Source organism: Bison bison, unplaced genomic scaffold (genome assembly GCF_000754665.1).
Source record: "Bison bison bison isolate TAMUID 2011002044 unplaced genomic scaffold, Bison_UMD1.0 scf7180017864038, whole genome shotgun sequence".
Classification (NCBI taxonomy): domain Eukaryota; kingdom Metazoa; phylum Chordata; class Mammalia; order Artiodactyla; family Bovidae; genus Bison; species Bison bison.
In genome coordinates, this window is record NW_011494610.1 from 2,267,721 (window position 1) to 2,275,023 (window position 7,303).

Below are 7,303 nucleotides of genomic sequence, written 5' to 3' on the forward strand. Positions count from 1 at the left end.
CAGTTCAAAAGCATCAATTCTTCGTCGCTCAGCCTTCTTCACAGTCCAACTCTCACATCCATACATGACCACTGGAAAAACCGTAGCCTTGACTAGATGGACCTTTGTTGGCAAAGTAATGTCTCTGCTTTTGAATATGCTATCTAGGTTGGTCATAACTTTCCTTCCAAGGAGTAAGTGTCTTTTAATTTCATGGCTGCAATCACCATCTGCAGTGATTTTGGAGTCCAAAAAAATAAAGTCTGACTTAGGGGGCAACTAACTGTGTCTGCCACATCCTTCTTTACAGCTCAGCTCATATTGCACTCTCGAGTAAGTCCTTTCCTACTGGCTTCAAGTGAATGGGCTCCGCTTTCCTTCTGAGAAACGTGAGAAAGAGGGGAAATCTAATGAAATACCTTATGTGTGTCATCTGGGTCATTTCTCCAGACACTTTCAGGTGGTGTTGAAGGCAGATCTTCGATGGTTGGGGAAACAGAGGCTCAGAAGGTAGTAATGGTTTGCCCAAGGTCATAGCTAGCATGGGGCTTAGCAGGAACGTGGAGTCTCATTAAGCACACACTCTCTCCCACCCACCAGTTCTTACAAACTCCAGTTAGCCTGGGTTGGTGGTCCCTGTCTGCTCACAGCGGTTTTCCCTTCACTTCGCTTTTCCCGGTTATGCTGCACGTTCCTTAAGGTCCTCGGGGCTCCTGTGTCCTCACACAAGGGGAAGAGGCCCAACACCGACCTCCTGGATGAGGATAGAGGACCATCGTGTGCTGGAACCTGCGCTGGAGCACGATTGCCAGCCTCTGACTCTAGAAACCAGAGCACATTGCTTCTAACCGTGGGGAGAACATTAAGCTTTCCAGTGGGCCCTGTGCTTGGACAGATGCGAACGCAAACTCGGAACATTTTTCTCCTTCCTCTCCCTCCCGAGTTCTGCTGGGGGCCAGTTCATGGGAAGTCGGTTAATTGGAACTGTCCCTGCCGCCCCAGTGAGAAATGGGACGTTGTACACCACATCCCCTGGAGAAAGACTCCCATCTGCTCACTCCAGGAGGATAATTACGTGTATAAATTACCGACCTTCTCATCCCTCCCCAGCCCGGCTGTGGGAGGGGCTGTGCTCAAGATGAAGACTCCCGAGTGACCTTTGCGATGCAGGAATATGACTAAATCAGCTTCTGGATCCGTCATCTGCCCTGAGCTCGACTGCAGTATTGATTTTCCATTTCAGGGGTGGAAAACGGACATTTATTTTGAAACCTGTTTGGTAATGAATCTGCGATTGGAGGAGGATGCTTCGACGATGATTATTCTTGAACTTGGCGTGACTTCCAGCAGCAGAGAACGTCCCCGCCTGTCTCTGGGTTTACTTTAACCTCTTATGAGAAGCAAGACCCCAGGCTGAGCAGCTTAGGAAATGAACCAAGTGATTCCCTTGGCCGTAATGTAGTAAATCTCTTTCTGAATACCCCAGCTATAAAATAGATTATGTAGAACTTTCTGTACCTGAGACAGCCCTGGTCTGGAGGCGAGGGTTTGTAGGTGGGGTCTGGTCACTACTCTGGTCACTTGGGGGGCTTACTTCTTCTTCAGGGCCCTCAGTGCCCCCCTCCCCGCCCGGGGGGTGGGGTGGGAGGAGATTAGATTTCAGTTACCCTGGTGGTGAGCAGGAGCACAATCACCATCCCCTAAGATGTCTGTGTCCTAGTTCTTGGAAACTAAATATACTTGTTACATGGCAAGGGGGAGTTAGGTTGCAGATGGAATTAAGTTGCTTAATTTGCTGACCTTAAACTAGGAAAATGATCCTGGGTTATCTGGGGTGGGGGGGGGCAGAACAGTGTTATCACCAGGGTCCTTGTAAGTGGACAAGGGAGGCATAAGGGGGAGAAGCAGAGAGCTGGCAGCATGAGGACTCACCCTGACATGGCTGCCTTTGAAGATGGAAGGAAGAGGCCGTGAGGCAAGGAGTGGGGGAGTGGCCAGAAGCAGATTCTCCCTTAGACTAGCCTCGCTGAGATGTTAGTTCCAGGCCTCTGAGACCCGTGACGATGAAAGTCAGTCCTTGCAGAGTGCACACCACGTGCTAGCCGCAGTCTGAGGAACTCCACAGGTGTCACCTCGTTGCATCTTTAGAGAAACGATGAAAGGTGGGGATGATTACTGCCCCCGCCATTTGACAAACGAGGAACAGAAGCCCAGAGAAAACACCTCACTTTCCCGGGGTCACGGGGCTGGGGATGGCGGAGCCTGGGTTCCCACCCTTGTGGATCATCAGCCTGCCCCCGTTCTCCGTGCAGACAATGCATGTTTCCTCAATTTCAGGGAAAGTGCTGTGCAAAGATGGCACCGGCGAGGGTGACCGCAAGTCCCAGTCTGCCCGGGACCAGCGCCATGTCCTGGAACAGCTGTTAATGGTGCCTCCAGTCGTCATCGGCCGGGATCTGGTTTGGGGGATGAGTCATGTCGCCACTCCACGGACACTTCCTCCCATGGGGACTGAAGTCTCCGGAGGTGAGCGAGCGGAGCTGGACCAGCTGGGTTCAAGGAACACGTAAGGAAGCCCTGGAACTGGGTAACTTGCATTTGAGTCTTGGTGTTAGGACCGTTTTATTCTGTGACCCTGGGAGGTAAGAGCCTGCAAGCTCAGCTGTCAGCCCAGGGCTGACTTTTCTTGTCCTCATCTTTTGCTGCTCTTTTCCCTCACTTCCCTGGGATGCCCAAATATGGTCAGGCACACATCTTGCCCGTGGCCTTTGCTCGTATCCACATTAATTACGGCCTTTCCTCTAATTCTTTGCTCAAATGTCAACGCAGAGATGCCTTCATGACCACTCTATTTAAAATTGCAAATGACTCCCCCGCAAAAAACGTATCTCCTTCCCTTCCTATATCGATCTTCAAAAATCCAGACACATTCTGACTTATTATATCTGTTACTTATTTATCCTGTTTATACTCTCTCTGCCCCAACAGAATTAGCGTCCCAGAGGGTCAGGATGTTTGCCTTTTTCTTTTTAAACTACTATGTCCCTGGGACCACCAACAGCATGTCATGTAGTGAGCACTCAGTGAGTGACTGAATGAATTCAGGGAAGAAATGACATCTTGGCATAAGTTTCCGAAATTGAGGAATGAATGTAAGGGATATGAAAGTGAGTTTCTCATTTGCTTTTCAGATTCAGCAAACTTTTCCTTTGTGCTGCCTGCATTTGTTGTCGTGTTTACACACTCCCTGCTGCTATCTAAACATGCATTTATTTCCTACCAGGACTCTGTCTTTCTCTATTTTAATTACCAGTGCATCTAGGATTTATTTCCATGGATGTAATGAGATATGGATCGGATTTAATTTTTTTTATCTAGATTGTTAGGTCATTTCCAAGTGGTCTGAATGTCATTTATTGAACAATCTATCTTCTGCCAAATAATGGAAATGCAAGTATTATCACATTGTGAAATCTTATATCTTTTCCTGAGCTTTCTATTGAGTTCTGTTCTCAATCAGTGCACACTTCAGTTATTATGATTCTGTGTGAGAATATCTGATATAAACTAACTCCATAATTTCTTTTTCTTTAAAAAAAATTTTTTTTATGACTTTCTTTTCCAAATTCACTATGGACCATTTTTCTCATGGTAACTGCATGGAACTTCACATCTTAGAGCTTGCAAGAAGGGAAATAGATATCTAGTCAACATTGACTCTTATGTAGGAATATACTGGGGGCTTCCCAGGTGGTTCTAGTGGTAAAGAACCTACCTGCCCAATGCAGGAGATGTAAGAGATGTGGGTTTAATCCCTGGGTTGGGAATATGGCAACCCACTTTTCCCTGGAGGAGGGGATGGCAACAGACTCCAGTATTCTTGCCTGGAGAATCCATGGACAGAGAAGCTTACAGTCCATAGGGTCACAAAGAGTCAGACACGACTGAAGCAACTTAGCACCACCAGTAACACACTAATATAGCTTATTCTTTGATTCTTTCTTTTCAGAGTTTTATTCACATGGCTCCCACAGACTTGTTATAATAACAATACCTAAGTCTTGTATATCATTGTTGTTGAAAATTGGATTTGTTTCTCTTTGGGGTTTAACTTGCTTATTCTTGATACATAGGACACATTAATTTGCATCTGTTTTGCTTTTTCCCTTTATTCCTGTATCAACGCCAAAATTGGTAAAGCAAGTTCCTCTTAAACTTCCTTCCTTTTCAGCAGACTTTTAGGTTCTCTTTACTTGTTTCTCTCCTTATGGAAATGTCATAATTGACTTGCTTAGCTCCCTAAATATCAGCTGATTTTGTAGCTCTTGGCACTTCTGGCACAATTATAAACTCCGAAAGTTCTGCTTGATTCTCTTGGATTCTCCAAGTGGATGACCCTCTGATACTTTGTTCAAACTCCTCTACCTTGCACAGACTGTCCAAGTGTCTGGCCATTAATCACTTGCTGCCCGCTCTGTCCACCCCTCCTGTCCTCCTCGGAGTGGTCTGGGGATGATGTCTCTGCTCAAAGCCCTCCATGGATGTCTGGATGTGTCATCTCATTCAGAATGAAAAGCAGGGCAGAAAAAAATGGACCAAGAGTTCGGAGAACTGGCTCTGGAGCCAGCTTTATCCCTATCTCTAGAAAAATAGGGAAATTTCTTCTGTTTTAAATGGTGAGATGTAGGTGTTTCAAGAGGCAAAGGGATTAGCCATCCTGTGGCTGTGACTGTGAAAGTCACTTAGTCGTGTCCGACTCTTTGCAAGGGTCCATGGAATTCTCCAGGCCAGAATACTGGAGTGGGCAGCCTTTCCCTTCTCCAGGGGAACTTCCCAACCCAGGAATTGAACCTGGGCCTCCCGCATGGCAGGCGAGAATTCTACCACTGAACCACCCATACACCAGTCCAGGGGTCCCCAAACTCTCCTGAATTCCCTCCCTGACTCCCCACCTCAACCCCGCTCCTGATCCCCTCTCCTGAGGCCCTGGCCCAGGGGTCTGTTGCCCTTGACTCTCATCCTTCCTCTTCCTGGCTCAGCAGGACCCATCATTCCTTGTCGACTGTTCCGCTGATGTACAGATTCCCCAAAACTGTGGCCACAGCAGCATTTGAACTTTGAAAAATGAAAAGCAATTTTTTTTTTCTTCAAAAAGGAAACAACTGTACCAGGAGAGTGGAAGGAAATTCTCCAGTGGGAATTGGTTGGTGATTATACTGACAGGGGATCCAAGTTCATTTTCCAGCCAGGCTTCAGAAATGAGGAAACTGAGCCAAGCGGTGAGCTCACGAGATCTTAAAGTCATATCCGACTGTGTGGGAAAGAGTTCAAGTATATATTTATGCAGTATCCATTCCCCTCCCCCCCAAACAGACATGAGGCAGATTTCAACATCACTTGTTGAATTCCTCACCTGTGGCATCATTTTTCAACCTCCAGCCAATCAGTGGCTCCCAACGCCTCCTTCTCAAATTCTAGCCTCTGTCCCAAGACCCAGACCTTGGTATTTGCTCTCAACTTTATGTCCAGAAGATTCAACAAAATCATCTTTTTCACCCACCACAACACACTTCTCCAGATATCCATGCTTCTATTCAGACCCCTCATCAGTCAGTCACTCAGGTTCAAAGACATTCCAGTCTTCTTTGGCTCCTCCTGGACATTGGTTAGGATGTTTTAGGCCACAAGTCACAGCAACTCCAAAAAACAGCAGTTCATGAAAGAACAAGTGTTTTTAGCAAAATATGGGAGAGGGCAGCTGAAGGCATCACATATTCTCCTTTTGCCAAAAACAAGGGAAAAGGGACAATTCAAGGGAGCACTGTCCTTACACGTGTCCCTCTTTTGGAGGTGGGGCTGTGCTACATGGCTTGCAGGATCTTGGTTCCCCAACTGGGGGCTGAATCTGGGCCCTGGCAGTGAAAGCGCCGAGCGCCAAGTCCTAATCACTTAACTGCCAGGGAATTCCACACCAGTCCTTTTTATGAGGAATAAAAACCTTTCCCGGCAGCCCCATCACATAGCCTCTTCGGCCCCCTTGTCCAGAGTGAGGTCACGGGGCAGCCTTCACTGCAGGTGGAGGGGGCAGGCAGGGCAAACATGTGGTATGGTGCCTGGGAGAATCGGGGTTGGTGGTTTTTGACCAATTGTGATTTGTTGCCATTTGCTCAGGAAAAACCAGGAAGGTTTTTGGCAAGAAGGACGGGGACGGCTGCTGGATCCGCAAACATCACTGCCTGCCACGCTGTCTTCTTCCCACGTCCCATCCAGGATGCAGCCCTGCTCCTCCCCGCAGTGGCTCCATCCTCTTTGTTTCGTTCCCATTGCCAACACCTTTATTCAAACGGCACCACCTCTCGCTTCGATCCTGATAATTGCCTCTTAACTAGACATACCACCTCCCATCTTTTCTCTCCCAAGAGACTGACACCCAGTTCCTCAAGTACAAACGCTGACTCGCTCAACTCTGGATCCTAGCTACCTGTGGTTGCTCCCTCTTGTGTATCAAATGAAAAGCAAACCTCCTCACATGGACAGTTAAGTCCTTCCACAATATGACCCCTGATAAAATCAGTCCTGTTTGCAGCCAGACCAGTAGGGGAACTGAGTCAAACAACTCACCTAGCAGTGGGTGGGTAGGTCGTGATGTTCCCAATGAATGGGAACAAAGCTTGTGGAATATAAACACGTTCAGAAGAGATCCCATCATGACCCTCTTTGAAACTAGACAGAGACAAGACCATACTACAGCTACGGAGAGGATCAAATGTGCCCCCTTTCTGCTAACAAGAGTGATGGCTGTCTCATTACCAATGACAACCCTGGCCCTGTGTTCATCTCTGCAAGATAAAAATATTTAAGACACTCCATCACATCATAATGTCGTACGTCAATTGTATCTCAAGAAAAACATACTGGATCACCAAACTGCCCCCTCTTCTTGACCCTGCATCTTCAGTCCCTTAGAATCAGTCAGTAGTAGCTCAGATCCTATAGGAAGCTCTTCCCCGCATATTTATTGATTTGTTTGCATTGGGTCTTCGTTGCATCATGCGGGGTCTTTCATTTCATAGTCTCTCTAGTGGCTGGTGGGCTTAGGAGTTTTGGCACATGGAGGCTTGGTTGCTCCAGGGCATGTGGGCTCTCAGTTTCCCTAACCAGGGATTGAACCCGAGTCCCCTGCATTACAAGGCGAATTCTTAACCCCTGGACCACCAGGAAAGTCTCTTCTGTGTTAGTTCAGTTCAGTTCAGTTGCTCAGTCATGTCTGACTCTTCGCGACCCCATGAATTGCAGCACACCAGGCCTCCCTGTCCATCACCAA